The 19,933-nt window shown below is 40.0% G+C and overlaps 1 protein-coding gene across 1 annotated transcript in view; it reads right to left on the bottom strand.

Moving 5' to 3' along the window:
- Positions 1-19,382, bottom strand: part of LOC114145124 (protein ELFN1-like) — a 118,028-nt gene extending 98,646 nt beyond the window's left edge. Inside the window, exon 1 of the mRNA XM_028018526.1 lies at positions 18,715-19,382. The gene's annotated coding sequence lies outside the window, so the exon portion shown is untranslated. The remainder of the gene's footprint in view (positions 1-18,714) is intronic.
- Between the last annotated feature and the right edge of the window lie 551 nt (positions 19,383-19,933).

Raw genomic sequence — 19,933 nt, 5'->3', positions numbered from 1 at the left:
CCGAGTCCATCCCAGGACAAACATGGAGATGGATACACCATAATCACTCACACTCACAGATACGACCACTTTAGAAAAACCAATTACCAACCATCAGGACATAAAACCGCCCCAGTCAGCAGCAGACTCTTGCTGTGAGGTGATGTTGCTAATAGCTATGTCACCACATTGCCGGCTGCTTCTGTGTGTGTTTGTGTATTAGTGTTTCATACAATAGATTTTACTTCTGAGTTTAAATTGTCATAATTTAAGTTGGCAAAGCTAAATCCTATAACACAGGTCTGTCATGACAACACATTTTGCTAGATGATAAATTGTCCCAGACGTTATCGCGATAAACGATAATATTGCTGTTTTTGAGACCATTTTGAGCAAGTGCAGATGAATATGAGAAAAAGAGGCGTTACATAGTGCAAATTACTCTGCGTAAATACAATAAACAGTTTTCCAAAAGTTTACTTCATTTATTAAGGGATAATTCACTAACCAAACAGACGAGATTGTCTGAACACAGCTGTGGTTGATTAGCTAATATGTACACCTGCTCTATTGATGACCTGTCAGAGTTGGTGTGTGGGTCACCTTTTTATTTTAATTGAACCAAGACACGCTGAATTCTGCAGCATGACTACTTGTTAAGGTTGTCAAAGTCAAGTTAGCATAACCAACCTACTTCACTCCCCCTATATTATTTTGATAAAAACTTTTTCCTGACCTTGTTTTCTAGTTGTAGAGTTACGGTGTTGACAATAAGCAGCTAAGCACTGCGTCCCTTTTTCTTTTGAACAACACACATACATTTAATATTTAGTGCATTTTGTTGAAAACTTCCCAGCTGAAACCAATGGAAGTCATTGCAGTTTTTTGCAGGATCTTGCGTGCCTGACACGTTACAACTTTTCTATGTCACTGTTGTATATTTAAACCTTCTATGCTTTTTAAAAAAAATCTTTTCTCAGTCTAAGTAGGGCTTTTCTTTATTTTCAGATCAAAAGTATTGATATAAGGGTCACTCTAAACCGTCTCCGGCTGTCAGTATTTTTAATGGTTCATGCTCAGGATGATGGTTTACTGGAAGTTCAACGATGCAGCAGGTCTTTCCTAGCTCACATTGATTTTATTGTACTGTTAATAGGAGTAAAATGGGACATGTTTAATTGATCTTTACGGAATCAACCAGATTGATTTGGACCAGTTTGCTTGTAAAGTGACCATCCCGATCTCTATAAATAAACTGAAATGAAGTGTGCTGCTCCCTTTGTTGGCCCCTTGATGATGATTGCCATCTTGCCCAGATTTACAGCACTTTTTACGCAGTGACTGCCAGGATAGCCTACATCTCCCACCCACCTGCCCACAGGTCTAAGCAACGATGGAAACTGGCTGAGTGAGAAAGGAGGTCTGCTGATGAGATTTCGTGATATGAATGAAAGCCCAGTACCTGCAGCTGAGATTATCTCGTCAACTTCTGTTTAAGGTCAAGAAAGATCGTTCACGCCTAATATAATGTCAGATTGATTTAATGACTCGTGGCTTGACATTTTTAGCTTGTCACCTCTTTTACAGCGTAATCTTATTATACCGATTTGGACTTTAAGCAGAAAAATAACTTAAAGTAGATTAATATCTTCCACCAATTCCATCCAACCCGAGACTGAAAGACCTTTCTGCCATTGTGTCCTAGTTAAAGTCCTCCTTATTATCTTCTTCTGCAGAAAAGCCATTTTGAAATGTAATTTTGGTAACATTTTCCCATTTCCCTGCTTCACAGGGTGCAGCTCTGCCTGTTCAAGCGCCGCAACGACAGAAACAGTTCAGAGCAGTTGACAGCCCCGCTTGTTTGTCGTTACCCATGATTCTGCAGGTTGTCATGGTAATGTAAGTCTGTGGGAGACCTAAGGGGGATAGAGAAATAAGGATAGGAGCTCATCTAACACGGTGCAAGTGTGATACGTTTAGAGACTGTTGGTCTCATCTTTGCCTTTCTTTGAAGCTTTTTATCTGCCCTTACTGTCAGAGGATACAGATTGATATGTGAAACGTGGAAAAACAGCTTGGAGTGATCCTTTTTTTTTCTTTTTAAATGAGACAAATCCAATCTGATGTTGTGCAGCAGCGGCGGGCCATCAGGGCCTGCGAGGATTTCCCTGCAGGCCTAAACAATATCAGAACTCCACCTAATTTATAATGTTTGTTCAATTAAATGTTATTAATTTACTTCCAATAATCTTGTCTTGTTTTTTGTCATGTTTCTCTTGGATGCCCTGCTTCCCATACATGCCTGTGTGGATTTTTGGTGTTTTGTTCAGTCAGGTTTCAGTCTGTATGTGTTGCCAGGGGCAGCCTAATCTGCCCAGGGCCTTCAGAATCCATAGAGCAGGCCTTTATTAACTAATCAATAGAGCAGTGGAGCAGCTTTCAAATTCCACTCACAGATCATGCTAGAAGGCCTACAATGTTTTGTCAGAAGTTTCCCGCCCACTGATTGGATGGTTAGAACGACTGTTTCGGCCCTAAGTTTAGCTAGCGAAGCACGTCTCCAGCAAGCTGTGCTGCTTACATGAGAGTTTATGAGTTTCTAGGCCCACATTGGCTGACAGAGAAGGAGAAATTTGCTTGGTCTCGAGAATGATTAAAAGTCAGTTTCAAGACGGACTTTTTCCGAAGATCTGGACATCATAAAGACACAACGGTCTCAGCCGTTGTGTCTGGAAAAGTGTTTAAATTGTGAGCGGTACCGCTGGCTTACCACCTCTGAGTAGCAATAAATTATATTGCTGGGAATGTCGGCTATTTGCTTGGGATCAATTTGATGTTTGGAGTCACAGAGGGTGAGGCAGCGGGGGAAAAAACATCAAGGCATGGCGGGGATCTTGGAGGCTGTTTTAAGAACATTTGAAGAAGCCAGTGTTGATCTCCAGCTCTGGTCATGACTACTCCTACATCCACTGCATCTGTTAGCCGGATGTTCTCTGTCACCAAGCGAATGAAAACATATGCCAGGAATGCGACAGGACAGAGGACTTGTTGATGAAACTGGGAGATACTTCAACGACAGTCATTGAAGTATTCCTGAGTAAAGAGAGGTATTGCTGTGGTTTTGTAACAGAAAAACTGTTTATGCGGCATGCTAACTAGCCTGCGTATTCACAGCAAGCTGTGCGGTTGGGAAGGAGAAGTAGCACAGCAGAGAGCAAGGCGCAGGGTGGCTTTTTTCTACTTTTGTTTTTTGGTTTTAAAAATCGTGATTGATTGGCCTGAAGACTAGTAGATATTCTTAAACCAACCAAGCAATCTGTAATAGTACATTAATACTGCAGACAAAAAAAAAGCCCAAAATAGAATTCTTTTTATGCCAATATGGAACCTGTCAGCTTTTTTATGATGGCTAAATAACAACATCTATCTACAAGGAGCAAGCAGGGTGTTCAGTGGAGATGAGACCAAAAATGAACTTTAGGAAACTATAGTAATAGGATATTTGCACTTATTTTATTAATATACCACAGCGGGGCCAAGAACAAAAAGCTGTATTTTAGGAGAAACAACAGTAAAAACGTAGGTATAGTGGCCTACAGTAGATGTGTTTCCAAATGGAATCAAAATTTTGTGAATATTCCATTAATTTCGAAAAAACACAATCTCGCAACTGCTGTGTTTCTATTAAATGAGAAATTAAATTAAAATCACTTGAATAAGTTTGTTCACGCAACAAGGCTTTTAAAAACATGCTGCTCCATGATCCTCCAACTATTTCTTGTCGTCTTCTTCATCTTTCAAATAAACCAATTTCGAGATGCTTAAAAAAAAAAAACACCTCAACCTACTGCCAAAACTTTTTATCGAAAAACAAGTTTTTTCAAAATTGCCGTGTTGTTATTACCATTATGTTTGGTGTTTTAACTTGTGTACTCAAGTTGGAAAATGCATTGATTGCATTATTGTTGTTAACTGAGAAGCAGTACTTTGGTTATCACCACTAGGGAGCAGAAGTCTGCTGTTCAGGGACGGATGGTGCGACGTCACATTTGTCGTTCATCTAAATAAAGATGCAGGAAGAAACGGAAAGGATATTTTTCTCTACGTGCCATTCTTCCTGCAAGTTCAGCGCTGTTGATGCTGCCATTACTCAGCCATCCATGCATTGGCCATACTCGCTTTTCAGTGCAGAGATGCTGTGGGGGGGCTGGTGTCTATTTCCAGCTGCCATTAGATGAGAAGCAGCACACACCCTGTACCCTGGAAAGGTCACCAGTTCATCCCGACGCAACACAGGGACACGTAACCATGCTCACACACACACTGCCCCCTAAGGGCAATTTAGAGAGACCAGTCAACCTAACAGACATGTTTTTGACCACTGAGACAAAGCTGCGTACCTGAAGAAAACCCACACATGCACAAGAAGAACATGGAAACTTTACGCAAAAGAACCCTGTGCTGGGATTCAAACCTGGTTTTGTTTAGTCCAAAAAAAAAACATTGTTGCTGATAAATCACTGAATAAATAGACATATTAGCTGAACATTCATGTAGCTACTTCTTTCAAAACGTGGATGCCGACATCAGCTTTCGTCAGCTTACATCTGTGGCTGAGTCATATGGTTACCATAGAGACGGTATTTTAGAATAGCTTCAGTGATATGCTAATTCCCTTTAGCACAACTCGCACATAACAATAGTCTTTTCTGACGTCCAATCACATCATGCTTTGAAGTAACTGACTTCCAAATACAGACATGTCAGAGTTAGGCAAAGGGAGCAGGTGAGCTGACAGCAGCTGCGTTTCCATTACAAATGCCTGCAAAACCTTGTGAATATTCCGCTAATGTTGGAACAATTGGAGTGTTTCCATCAAAAAAGAAATGCAAATAAAATCACACACAATAAGTCATTAAAAAACTTGCTGCTCCATGGTCCTCCAACTACCTCCTGTCGTCTTCTTCCTCTTTCTGGTCTGTGCCAGCGGGAAAAAAAAATATATATATATATATACTGTATATAATTGGCAAATAAATCAATTTTGATAAGGCCCAGAAAAATCAGCTCATCCTAACGCCGAAACTTGTGGAAAAACGAGTAAGCAAATTTATTTTCGATATGTCAAATTGTGAAATTATACAGTCTACCGAAGCTCTGAACAAGTGGGCGAGCAATGGTGCACGGTGCACTGACTAACTGCATCTAGTAGCTGAAATAAATGAAATAATTCTTTACTTTGGGCTGATAGAAATATTGTCTACCATGTTGTTTTTGGGCCTGGTTTGATTCCTCTAAAGTTCAGGACAGTTCTTTTGAAACTTTGAAACATGTTTTCTCACTAATCTTGTTGTGCCAAAATTCAAATGGCCAATTCTTTTTCATTTTTTTCATTACTACGTATTTGATATTATTAGAAAGCTCAGAATCCACTCTTTCATAATCTGTAACAAACTCAAATGCCCCCAGGAAAACTTGTTCATGATTTTTATTTTTTTCACATATAACAGCTTCTCCATCTATCAAGCATAACGGTTTGAATTCTCTGATGAAATTACTAATTAGTTTGAGCATTACACTCAGACAAACTGAAATGAGAAAAGCCTTGTAGACAACATGTCACATCCCAACGTGATGCTGGAGAAACCGAAGTGACAGTAGCAAAATAAGAAAAATGGTAGCCTGAATCAAAACAACCATTATAAAATCACATACACCTTACATCGCTTCCGCCCACACATTTAACACCCAGCGTACGCACTTCCAACACCGCAGGCGCTCAGCAGCTGTCACATGTGAATGCTGTAGTGATGTTTCCGTCTGAGCATTCGGATGTGAGCAAACACACAGTTTCAGATTCTTCACGCCGTTCGCTTCAATGTCTGGAGGTCGCCTACACAAACTCTGGGAAATTAAAGGATTACATACTAGAAAAGGAGGTTTCATTTATGTTGACAGAGTTGCTGAAAGACAGACATACTTTCCTACTTTATTGCAGGCACATAAAACTGAGAAAGCCAGTGCTTGACCTTGACTTTCTTCTTCACCCGTCAATCATTTGAGTTGAACTACGATCACTCTGTTGCCTAGTCACACCTCATTTGTTCTCTAATGCATTAAACTGCTCTGTATGTTAGCATAAAAAAGCATATCTTTTAAAGTCTGTCTTAATTTTTATCATGAAGCCACTTGATGGCATATTTCATAAATATTAAAAAGTCATAGAATCAAATTTATTATGCATCCTCTTTAGAAAGGATTTGCTATTTTTCTTTATTTAAAACCTAAAAATTGGGGGGAAAATAAATTAAGTAGGAATAAATTAAATCAAATTTCCCCATAGATTCATAGAAATTGAGGTGTTTTTCAAATAGACAGTATTTTTTTTTTATCTCAGAAAAAAATGGCACACCCAATTCCATGAAAACACATGTGGTTTGTAGTTTTAACATGATAACATGTGGAAAAGTTAAATGGGTATTTACCATTTTGCAATGTTCATGTGGAGAGCCGCCTTAATCTATTCCCTTAAGTTTATTTTACACAATTAAAAACTCAGCATATTGCAACAACGATCTGCGCTGGCTCCAAAACCTCTGCCCCTGTAGGTGTGAGTAAATTCATATTAAGCCACAGTTGGTGGGGCAAGAGAACAATCCACATAAAGATGATGAGTTTCTGGAAAATAAAATGTCACTGCTCTCTTTTTAATAACGGTGCAGAGGAGGGCAGGCGTTTATGATTGCTCTCTGGACGCCTTAAGATTTAAAGAAGCTCCCAGACACAGTGCATCCCAGTGTGTCTCATCTGTGTGTGGGTGTGTGTGTGTGTGTGTGTGTGTGTGTGTGTGTGTGTGTGTGTGTGTGTGTGTGTGTGTGTGTGTGTGTGTGTGTGTTTGTGTGCACAGAAAGCATTAGCCATTAAAACAAGATACATATAGTGGCTTCATAGCATAACTTCACACTTATCTGGGTCATAATGCATGTCTGCTGTGTAATAAATTATTTTATTAATGGTTCTCAAAGGTGATTGGATGCAATTCATTTTGCCTTCTCTTTTACACATCAGTACATGTGTTTCCATTCCAAATGTGAGAAAAACTTTGTCAATATTCCACTAATGTTGGAAAAGACAACATTTTCCATCTGCGGTGTTTCCATTAAATAAGAAATGGAATTAAAGTCAGATGTGAAGAAGTTTGTTCAGGCAATAAGTCTTTTTTAAAAACATGCTGAGCCATAATCCGCGTACCACTTCTTGTCATCTTTTCCACCGGCAGTAACATCCAGATCACCTGATTTTGGCAAATAAACCAATTTTGATCAATTGGAAAAAGTGTTTCCACTGCAGTTTTGCTAAATAAACCAGTTTTGATTCGGCTGGAAAACCATCTCATCCTAACGGAAAACTTTTTTTTAATCACAAAACGTGCTGTTTTTGTTTTTCAAAGTTGGCATGGTTACATTCAATAAAGCACAATCAAAACTGCATGTGAGCTTCTCCAACTTTCTGTCGTCTTCTTTGTCTTTTACGCCAGTAGTAACATCCGGTTGTTGATCATATGATCATATGACTCGTGATGCAAAAATTGTGGTTCCATTGCAGTTTTGCGAAATACACTAATTTCAATATGGCCACAAAAAAAACACCTCAGCCTAGCGTAAAAAAACGTTCCAAATTGGCATGTTTCCATTAAACAAATGTATTTTCGTTATCCAAATTTGCCCAAGCGTACGGAGAGTTCAAAAAGCAGCTAGAGAGATTTATCTGTGTTCTTCCTTCTTGCCTTCCGTTCTGCCGAAGCTGCTCTCAAAGCTTCTCAAGAAGCAGGAGTGGTATATAAATGATACACACATCTTCCAGAAATCTGTCACCAGAGAATGGAGGAAAACAACGAAGGTGCCTGGAGGATGAAAGGGAAGACTACTACAAAAAAAAAATACAGTCTGCCAGCTCTGTCTCATGCTGCCAGGGCTCGAACCGCAGATCTTTGTCTGGAAATGGAAAAACAGACGATGTGCCACTCGCTCAGGAGAGCTAATACGATTTCAATAGTTCCAGTCTCTGTTAGGTAATGGGACAGCCAGAGAAATATCTCCTCTCAGGCCTGAAGAGCATCTCAGAGCAGAGAATAGGAGAGGTTGTTAGGTTTGTGCAAGGCCGCATTTTTTGCCACAATGGCTGTGCCGTCTGCGGAACAGAGGGTAGAGGTAACAAAACAGGTTACTGGGGAAAAAAGCACATGTAATGAAGGATTTATCCGCCTATAATGCCCGCTTATATTTTCCTCTTCATATCAGCGTGGCATCTCAATCCAGCTCTCAAGTCTCTCTCACAGCATCTGTCTGCCATCTCACTTTCCATCCCGTTTTTGCGAGTTCGTCTACTCCTATTTTCAGCACCGCACTGAATTTTCTCCTTGATTTCCAGAGAGGGGTAGTGTAGCAGTAGCTGGAATACAAACTAGCTAACTCAAAACACGCCCTCTTGCTCATTCACCCCCAGCCTGCACGAAGTGGGTGTGCGCCGCCAGGAGATAACGAGAAATGATAATAACAAGAAGGAGGGGAAGAAGAAGTGTTCAGGGGAGGGGAAACGGAGAGGCTGCAAGGCCTCTTCCGCAGAGTTTAGGTTGGGATTAGCCCTCTAAACTGGCACGGTGGCAACGTGCGAGTTATGTGTCAGCAAACATTAAGCAGCTCATTCATCATTCACGCGATGAACGCGAGGCATGAGGTCATAGTTGGGAGCCGTCTCATCGTTTGGCAATGCAACTTTCCGGCTAATAGAGCTGCCTCTCCAAATTCTCGATGCTAAGACCCCAAAACGATTCCCGTATTTGGGATAAGATGCGGCTTACAGCGCAGTCTTAAGGGATGTTCACACAAATTACCAAAGAACAGAGGAATATTCTGTCATGTCCCTCAAAAGTGTTTACGGTTTCAAGTTTAAAACCTTATTCAATCTCCTTTAGAAACCTAAATAACCTTCTAAAGGAAAGCTGTATATATTGATTTGTCCACTGAGGATGAGGAAGTTGGGATAAATGTTGTTTGAGTAGTAGCTGGAAAGCCTAACAACCAGAAAGACTATGAGTAAGTATGTATACTAGGTGTAGTTAAATTGGAAGTGAAAAGGGAGGAAAAAGGATTATATGTGTAAAGGTTACAAAATAGAGCACTTTTATTATGAGGGTGTTTCATTTGAGAGTAGATTAGATGTTTTTGTCCTAAATTTTTGAACTCAGGTAAATATAATTCAAGTTCTGACCAGCATTGTTACTTTGATGTCCTCATCATCTTGTCTGAGTAAATGTGTCACCACAAAACTTTATGTAAACTGGAAGTTTTTCATAATATTTCCACACATCAAGGCCATTTGTCGTTATTAACTGTTTTCTGCTAACCATATAAATGCGCAAACTGGACTTACAAAAATCTGCTTGATAGAAACACGCCAATTTAAAAAAACAAGTGACGTTTTTCCAATAAAAAGTTTTCTGCACTAGGATGTGGCGATTTTTCAGCTTTTTCAAAATTAGTGCACAACCGGCTGTTACTGCTGGCAGAAAAAGCGAAGAAGCCGACTGGAAGTAGGAGGATGTTGTGCGGCATGTTTTCTTTTTTTAATGACTTTGCGTGAACAAGCTTATTCACAATAATGTTATTTATTGGAAACACAGCAATTGTGAAATTGTGTTTAGCGGAGTATCAAAAAACGTTTTGCGTACATCTGGAATGGAAACCAGTGATAACTGATCAAACACGTTACTGTTTGGGTTTCGTTAAATACATTATTTTCTTATGATACAAACACCTTACATTGCCTCCCTCTGTAACAGGCAGAGACTCCTCCATTAATGTTCTGTCTGGTTTGGTTATAAAATTAAGAATGGGCGCTGATGTTAGCTTTCTGAATGCAAGTCATCTGCTATTTTTATTTTTTGTTGTTGTTTGTTTCTTCTGTTAATGCCAGGTTAGGAAGGATACTTTTGGGAATAATGGCAACGGTTGAGTTTTTCAAAACACCAACTGTGTATTATTGGGGGACTGTTCAAGGGAGCAGTCGGTGAAAAGTGTTCGTTTTCACATGGATGTTGGTGATTAGAGGATATGAGGCAAACTCAAGGAGAATTTGTCTGAATCAGGGGTTCTTAAAACTGAGTATACCTTAGCAAAAAAAAAAAAAAAACTAAACAAAAAGAATAATCGTTGATCAATGAAACCCAGAGTTGACGTTTGAACCATGTGAAAGATTATTGATTCTGGAAATGGAACTGAGGAAGCTTGAACTTGAGGAGCGCAGATTAAGTTTAAGTAGTGCAGTACAGACTTTGATCTGTGCCTTTGAGAGTTTTTGAAGTGTCCACTAACCTTTGTTTGGTTTCTCGGTTTAATAAATGTGATCCTGACACGCTCTTCTCACTTTTTGAACATGCAGCTGAAAACAGCTATGGGTCACATGAAGAATGCACCTTGCTTTTGCAGTGCAGTTTTACAGGTAGCGCTTAGGAAGCATATCTTCTCTTTAGCATGTCTCAGTCAACATTTACAAGCCTGTTAAATAATGCTCTGCTCAAAGCATTTGAGCTGGTACTTAAAGTATACTGACAGTATAAAGTACTGTATACTACTGTACTGGGAGAAGTCTTGTAGGTAGATGCACATGTTATCAGAGACCTGGTGCTTTTCAATAGAGGTTAAAACATTTGAATCTCTGTGACCTGATTGTTTTGGAGCAGTCTGAAACTCCCAGTCCCATTGCCACCTATGTGACTGATTATAATGTAAGAACAGCTGCTGAGTCGGCTCCTTTAGGAGATGAATATGTGTTGTTCAAGAAATGAATTGAAGCTTCTGCTTTTCGAGCCTTTGTCATGGAGTCGTCTTCGAGCCGTGAACAAGCGGACCAAAGGAATTTCCCAGTGAGATTACGCACCAACAAACAGAGAGGGCTCTTCTTGGACCTGGTGGGCTACTACCACAGTCACATCAAGGGTTTTGACAACCATGTGTAGATGCATTGTTAAGGCGCCATTGCTGTTAAGGTGTGTCATCATTTTTGCCTTTTGATCAAAGCTCTCCTTCCCAAGTTGAAGACCTAAAAGTGCTTTCTGTGAGCACCAGGGATTGTTGGCCTGCAGGCTAGGCCCGGATGGCTGGATCAGGGTATGAAAGTTGGTGAGGATGGCATTGACTGACTCTGAACATATCCATTTTAAAATGCTCCAAGTTTTTCGTATTAATTGGGTTCTTAGTGTAATTGATACCTTAATCATCTGCGGCTTAATCTACTAGAGCTGGCGGCCACACCGTTTGAGTTGCAGCCTCCTCTTTGAAGCCAAGATTCACATTATTTTACAATCCTGAGGCAAAAAAGTGTTTCCAATGATGAGATTATTTAAGAATCTTACTCACGTTTTCTGCTCAGCTGGAACAACAGGGAGAGTAAGAATGTCCACTCCATTTCATCTGTGTTGCCATTTACACATCCAAGGTCTTTTTTGTAATGGGAAAACAAAATCTGTTTTTTGTTTACATAACGCTGTACCAGACGACTTACAAAAGCCCTTTCTGTGAAAGAAAAATGCATTTTAGAACGAGTTTTCTGCTTTGACAAACAATGACGAAGTTGAATATCATATAAAACTTTTATACAGGCTTTCCTGGGTCTAACATATCAAATCCCCCCTTTAATGTAACCGCTTCACTTTAGCTTTTTGGTGGTCCTGTGATTCAGGATTTATCTTTTTCTCTGACGTATGCAAGGAAATTACATGTCAGCCGGTGACATGTTATTGCTGCCTTTCTCAGGCCTGACAAACATTAGCATGAAGACTGTGGCAAATGACTGATAGGTAAGTACCGATAATAACTAGCGCCCTCTTTTCTCTATTTGCATTCTCTGCATGGGCATGTGTGTATGTGCCTTCAACTGTGTTTGTGTGGGTGAGTTGCAACTTGTAACAATAACTTCCTAATTACAGTTCCCCAGTGTTTGTGCAATCTTCCTGAAATGCTAACTAGCCCCCTGCAGGGACGGTGGTACATCATTAATCCGTGTGCTCGCCTGAGCGTGTGCACTCTGGGCTGGAAGGTGTGCATCAGCAGTGCGTGCACGTTTAGGGCCGCGTCACGTCTCTTTTGCGCGTCCCTCTACCCTTGGAAGTGCGTCATTTACATAAATGTTGCTGATGTGTTTTAGTATTTAAAGTGAAGAAATTTCTGGCTTTAAGCTTCTCAGTTGCATCATGTGGTAGAACTCTCCCACATCTTCAAGACGCACAAGATTTTATTTTCAAAGTTCGCACATGGATCTAAAAAATATGCATATACTCCAACTGATCCCAGTTATCAAATGTATGGTCAATTAATTAGTCAAAGTAGTTGAGGAAGTTTCTATCAAGGAAAGCCCAGCAGATTGATTTGAATCACTATTTTACAAACGGCCGCAAGACTTTGTCTATATTCCACTATGTTAGAAAAAAACACAATTTTGCAGTTGTGGTGTTTACATTAAATTAGAAACGCAAATAAAATCATATATAAGTTTGTTCGTGTGATAAGTTATTAAAAAACATGCGACACCATCATCCTCTGACTACTTCCTGTCTGTCATCTTCTTCTTTGTGGGTTGCATCAGTGGCAGCACCTAGTTGCTGATTCTGTGACCCGTGTGATGCAAAAAAATAAAAAAAATGTGTTTCCCTCTAAGTTTTATGAAATAAAAAACCCTCATCAAAACATTTTGTATCACAAAACAAGAGTTCTTTTGAAATTGGCGTATTTTTGTTAAGGAAATTTATTTTCAAAATAAAAATTCATACAATTATTCAGTTTATTAAAGGCAAAAAGGATCAAATCATTAAATGGGTTTTGTTCAATTAAATACCTGAAATTAAATACCAAAATCAAACACTAATTTATTAGAAATTATTTGTCAAAAATAAAAATTCACAAACTTAATATATTTAGTTGGATAAATACCGTATAATTTGATTACTTGTAACAAATTAACTCATTTTGTTAAAAAAGTTGGATCCCCTGTTTTCTTTTTTCAGTGTAACAAGTACCAAATCTGACACTTTATTTTTTCAGAATACAGCATTTATACTATACCAAGTTGTTTTTTTTAAAAAATAACCCAATCCTGAGTTAAATATCTTGGACAGTTTCTCAGCAGATGCACTGAATACTTAAAATATGTCTCCAGATCCAGCCAGCGGAGAGGTGTCACGTTTACTTTGCATGCAGGTTTGCTTCCACAGTTTGGGGCATTCGCTCTCAACAGAGATCAACATTATGACATAAGACGCTGTGAATATTCTGCGCTCCAACGTGCCTACGAAGAGCAGCTTTCTCTTGAATTAGGGACGTCTACGGCACATAACAACTAATGTGATCTGATGGTGAAATTTAGCCAACTACGAGCTTTATATTTCTGGAAACTGTAGCAAGTTTCTGTAGCAGGGTTTCCAGCGATTCAAATTTAAGACTTTCTATGATCTTTTCAAACTTTTTTTTGAATGAAATTTAAGACCTATGCATCAGAATTGTACAAAGTCTTAATACCTTTAGTGCCAAGTGTTTTTGCAAAGAATAAAAGATGAACAAATTTGCACTTAAACCATGACAGAGGCAAAAAAAGTGAGCTTGTTAGCTAGCTTGCTTTTTTTTAGCTGGCTAGTTTTTCTCCTTCCTCCATTTCCATTCCAGGAACCAGAGCCAATGTTTCCTGCTAATGTGGCTGCTAATATACATTTGCTGGCTAGCAAGGTTAACCGATACCAGTAGCCTCAACTGCCTCGAGTCACAGAACGCAATGAAGAAACGACTCAAACGTCAGCATGACAGAAAAGCCTAATGAGAAAAAAAAGACTATGTAGAATATTCTAGATTAAATAGTAAAGCACAATATTTAAGACCTGTGATTCATATATCAAAAGCCAATCTACATTTTTAAATAAATGAAATTAAGACATTTTAAGGCTTTGACTTTAGGTAATTAAGACTCTATATGGATGTGCGGACACCCTGAGATGGGAACCGACGTACAGTACTTCTGCAGTATGAACTTCTAGTAAAACTCCAGGCACAAAGACACTAAGGTAGAAGATAAGGTAAGGGAAAAAAGTCCTTCAAAACTTCAGGTGAAGGTTAGAGCAGAACTGGAGATTCACATTGATGTGGCAGCACCGACGTTAAACCCATCACTGTTCATCCATTTTGTACTTCCAGACATGCCGGCAATTGCTCTCCACTAAAGATGTCACTTTTCATTACGGCTGATTTTTAATGTTTCCTCCTGCCTTATTACCGACGTAACCATCAGAGTTCCACCGCCGTTGGCGGTGGAACTCTGCTGCCAAAGCAGAAATAAAACGGCTTTCGCTGTGTAGCTGCATACGGAGATGTGTCGGACAGCTTTATTGAGCAGGATTTGTTAAGGTTTAAGAAGTTGTTGGGGGTTTGTTTCCCCTCCCTGCCCTATCTGAAGTGCCCCTTTGCAACTCGTGTGTCTGCTGCAGCAAGCACTGCAGTACTAATGCAGGATGAAAGCAAGATGAGCAAACCTCAAAGATGGTTATCAATGAATTCCCAGAAATAGTGACTGCTTCACTGTGACGGAGGATGTCTGGCCCCGAAACAAGCCAGTCAATCATTTCTCAATCCCCAAACAGATAATATGCGAAAAACGAGTGAATGAAGCAGTTATACTGGAGCCACCTCATGTCTATTTATAATGATCAGAGTCCCCTTGCCCTTTATCATTTAATCTTTTAGCCTTCATTTTTTCTTTTCTTCCTTCTCTTTCCTTCTCTCTCTGTCTGTGGCACTCAGCCAACAATTGGAGTCAGTCAGTGGGAAAACTCTGTTAGTAGTCCATGCCCTGTGGGACGAAGTGGCAACAACATCCGTTACAAAAGATAGTGAGGCAGCCAACGTTTAGCTGGTTGAGTGACTTTGCTTCTCACGGATCATCCTGTGAGCTCCTGTGTTTTGAACTGCTCAAACACAGGCGTGGAGGTAGGTGCTTACACATCTCTGTCCGAGTTGGGGCGTGCATGCTCGGTTGGAGCTTCTGAACATCTAAAGCTCTTATGAGAGCTTTGCTGCTCTTTGTCATGTTCAGTGTGAATTCCTACTGGATGGATAAATGCGACTCTTCCGTTAAATGTTTGCTTTCTTGACACTTTCATCATGGCAGTAAGCAATGCCTACATGCTTTGGTGCCGCACTCAAAACACTGAATGTTCTTAAGCACCCACGTTGCATGTGAATAAATTAGCAACATGCTGCATTGTTGTTGAACATGTTGATAAATGATATGACTTTTAGCAATACTGCAGAATTCAGATAATATGACTGAACAATGAGAGTCAACTCAAAAGGGGCAGTATTATATAAAATCGACCTTTTCAGCTTTACATTGTGCTACAATGCTATTCACATACGTGAAGTGTTGCTTTGATTCTTTCATGCATGTTTGAAAAATCTTTTAATCCCCATGGCAACCGTTCAGCTGTGTAAAATGCCTGGGTAGATCTAGCCCCCCATTTGAGACGCAGCTCCTCCTTGAAACTGCAGTTTCCAAGCCCCTCCCCTCCCCCACTCAGCTCCTTCAGACTAGCCAGCAGCAATTAGCAAACATCTGGTGGAATGGAATATCAGCTGACCTCATTGTACAAGCTACTTTTCAGCGCAACGCTGGTATAACGTTGATACAGGGTTAAAAGAGGAGCCATGTTCTGACGACTTCCCGAAGGCGGACTTTCAAAAAGAGCAGGAGTTTCTTAAAGAGACAGAGACCCAATTTCAAGGCAATAAATTACAATGTCAACTTTCGTTTAAGCCATATTTGATTATATATAGCATTTTTATAACATAGTTACCTGATAGAGCTATAAAATTGTACTATCTGCCTGGAAAATATGTAGTACTGCCCCTTTGACGAAAAACTTTTTACAGTTTAGTGCACCTGTGTCACAGGATTTCTTTATTCGGTAACACTTTATTTGAAGGGTGTGAATAAGACTGTCATGACATCATCATAAACATGACATAACATCGGTCATGAACATGAGTAAGTCTTCATGAATATTTATGACTGTTGTCATAAAGTGTCATTCGGTAAATCATGACATTTTTAATACAAAATTGACATTATTTGAAATGTTTTTGTTATAACAACTTGACATTAACCAAAAAAAAAATGATCTGACATAATTTTGTTATAAAAGTATTACTGATTAAACTTTAGCTTTAATAACATGAGGCTATATAATTTTTAAAGTTTGACAACAGTCATAAATATTCATGAAGACTTACTCAAGTTCATGATAGGTGTTATGTCATGTTTATGACAATGTCATGACAGTCTGATTCACAACCCGTCAAATAAAGTATTACCCTGTATTCATATCAACTCTAAAATCTAAAGATTTGTTTGTTGTGATGTTTTTTTTCTGTTGTGAATTCACCATTACTTTACTTGTTTCAATTAAATTCACGCTTCACAGAATTACAGTTTGCTGTGACAATTTAAAAAACGGCAATATCAGGGTGCAGACATGAAGCACATAAGATTTTCATGACAATAATTTAGACATAGATGTTTCACATTAGATTAAGTAAAACTGGTCGAAAAATGCTACGCATCGACATTTGTGTGGAAAATGTAAAGAAAATATGTAAAGACTATAAAAAACCTGAGAATATAAAAGCTCCACTATATTGGAGCTTTCATACAAACTCTAAAACATCTGAATATGTACAAAATAACTCATTTAATCCTTTCTTTATATGTAACGTTGCTGTAATAATGTGTAATAAAGTGTAATAAAACAACAACTACGTTCTCTTTGGGAGATACAATTTTTTAAATTAAGAGATCAGTGGTAAAAATGACATGTTTCTGCTTTTAAGCTAAATTGTTGTTGAACGTTCATTTGCAGAGACAATGCACTGACAATAAGACAATAAGAGATGAAGATCTGCTGTTTTCACACGAGATAAATGTCTGTTAGTCAGCAAAATTCATAATTTAACCTTAACTACTACACTCTCCTACAGTGGCAGGCATCTAACTGACAGAGTTAATAAAAAGCAGGGATGATGGTGCTGATACTCCTCTATTTCCAGCTCATTTGACTTCTTTCTACTTGTCAAACTTAAAACAGTTTACGCTCTGGCTTCCAGTAAACACCTGAAGAGAGAAGTTAAGATTTAAGATGAAATAGAGAGAACAGCCTTGCTATTGAGGGGCAATTTAGGTCTTACATACTTTTGAAAAGAAAACAATCATAACAGAAGTGATAACTCAATTTTAATTAATTTCTTTTCTAGACCGAACTGCATATCCAAGTAGCCGAATTTGTCTTTCTTGTACGCAAAAGAAAACGTTTACCAACCTTTATTCGGGACAGCTGTCTGGCAGTTAGGGCTGGGCTTTTATTGTGTCGTTGATCATTTATCGTGAAAAACCCATAAGAATGTTGATATATCGTTGTCATGATAAATTTCAGTTATTGATGTTAATTTAAAACAAAACTGACAGATTGTAAATGTTAGTTTTGCTATTTTGTCCACTTTTTGTTTTGGGAGGGCATCAATAAATATCAGAACAATATTTGTTTACGGCAGTACGAATGCTGAGGTTACTCTCCTGAAATACTATTTATTGCCTAAAAAGAAATAAGTAGTGGTTTTATTAAATCATGATCTGTATCAACACAAAATATTGCGATAAAATTCTAAATCCACATCGCCAACCCCTACCGGCAGGTGCGCAGCAACAGGTGGGGTACGGTCACCATTATTTTATGCTTCACTAAGCTGAAAGATAAACGTCTGTCACTTTAACTGATATTTCAATACAATAACTTTACCTCCATGGGACAACATAACCAAACATCTAAATGGGTCACAACAGTATTTGCTTAGAACCAGATTTGAGTTAAACCAGGAGGCGCGTGTCTATTGGGATCTAATAGGTTGCTGCTTCATGAGATTTCGTGTCCTGTGCGCACTGACTGAGGTGTAATGAGCGCACCGAAGTTTAAAATACCAAAATGCTTCAAATCTGTCAACTCGGAGCTACAGTTCAGCATGCCTCATGTTGGACAGGGACTCTGCCTCTGCTCCGGTCCCGGACTGCAGCGCGGATTCCAGGACTCCGGCACTGCAGCCCGTCCTGGGACAAAGACGTGATTAATTCCAAGCGACCGGCTCGTTAGTGCACCAAACCTGGCACGTGTCAGACTCATCAATAAATACCAAACATAAGACTCTGGCCGAATTTGCAGAATTCAGACTGAATCCATTGTGCACATTCTGACAGAGAGCTGGTCATTTAAATCTGGATCTGCGCCCCCCTCCTCTCCCGCTGCCCTCACCAATCCCCATTATCAGCGCGCACAAGGGCTTGGAGATAAGATGATCGAGCCAATCATTGAATTCCTTCCATTCGTCACCAATATGCGCGCACGCACACACGCGCGCGCGCTCACACACACACACACACACTCAAACAGAGAGCAATAGGCTGATTTCAGAACCGCAGGAACGCCACATAGATGTTGACATATTTCAAAGTTGCCCATGCGCCATGCGGCTCTGGTCCTCCTCAAAAAGCAGACAACATACCTGAACCAAAACACTCTCTGTACAGATGATGCTGACGGTTAATGGGGTTTGCTTTAAAAAAAAAAAAAAAAAAAAAAGATGCGAGTCTAACCTGATCTGGATCCAGATGTGCCAGCACGCGGAGGAGACGGCGCTCCTCCAGCACGGCGGGTCCGCGCGCGCTGCCCCTGGCGGTGTTGTGTACGTGCCGAGTCTCTTGCTGATGTTTTCTGTTATCTGGACTGTTTTACCCTCCGGCTCGCGTCCTGTGTGTCTTCGTGCGGTCTCTGAGAGCAGCTGTGACCGGGAAGAGGGCTCCGCCGGCTCCTGACGAGGTGATTGAGATGTTTTCGGATGCAAAGCAGCGTCTGATAAGATGCCGCTCTGCCCCTCCCTCTCTCTCTCTCTCTCTCTCTCTCTCTCTCTCTCTCTCTCTCTCTCTCCCCACCCCACCGCTTCTTCGTCTCTCTCCTCTCAGTTTCTGCTTCTCACACTGCGTCAGGCACCACTTCCCCTCCTCTTCCTCCTCCTCCTTTCCTTTCCATCTCTCTCTCCTCTCTCCCCTGTTTGACTGCTTTGACTCTGCCTCCCTCTCGCACAGGAACAGACGGTGATTAATTCGCTGGAATTCAGTTTCTCTTTCTTTCTCTCTCTTTCTTTCTTTCTCTCTCCGCCTCTTTTCTTCCTATAGCGCTCGCGCTTCAATCACCTCCAGCCCGCCGCTTTTCCCTCTGAACTGAAGCGAACAGCAGCCAGCTGTTTCGGCGGAGGAGAGGAGGCTTTGCACCGCACTTGAAGCAGTGAGATGGTGCTTGTTCTCTGTGTGGAGAGCGAGATAGAGCCGCCCCCCCTCAAAGTCAATCCGGGGAAACTTTTTGATGAAATCGTATGAAATCCAGGCGAGTGGGAGTTCCTTGGGAGAGTGAAATAGGCACGCAGCTGGGAAATAGTCTTGCTGTAATTTTTCAAGAGTGATTGGTGTGTTTTATTATTATTTTTCCCTCCTGTATTAAGTCAGAAACCCTTCCAGATTGAGCATTCGGCGCCATTTGAAGCTGGCTGCTTGCCTAAATGCACTATAGGGCGATGTAATGTCCTGCCAGCATTATGTGGTCAGATTGACTTTTGCAGGCAAACACACACATCAAATACAGACACTGTTGGCACTCCCTGGTAGGGATGTGTAAAAAGCCGTAAATTAAATTGTTTATTGCTGTCTTGATCCAACACTGAAAATGATTAGAATTAAAACAACTTTGTCGTTAGAACCCCTGCTGTTAAATCTGGAATGTAAATTTAGTTAAAATAATAATTATTATTATTTTTGTTAC

Source organism: Xiphophorus couchianus, chromosome 5 (assembly GCF_001444195.1).
Source record: "Xiphophorus couchianus chromosome 5, X_couchianus-1.0, whole genome shotgun sequence".
NCBI classification, from domain to species: Eukaryota; Metazoa; Chordata; class Actinopteri; order Cyprinodontiformes; family Poeciliidae; genus Xiphophorus; species Xiphophorus couchianus.
Note: the sequence above shows the minus strand (reverse complement) of the source record. Positions and strands in the feature narration are given on the sequence as shown.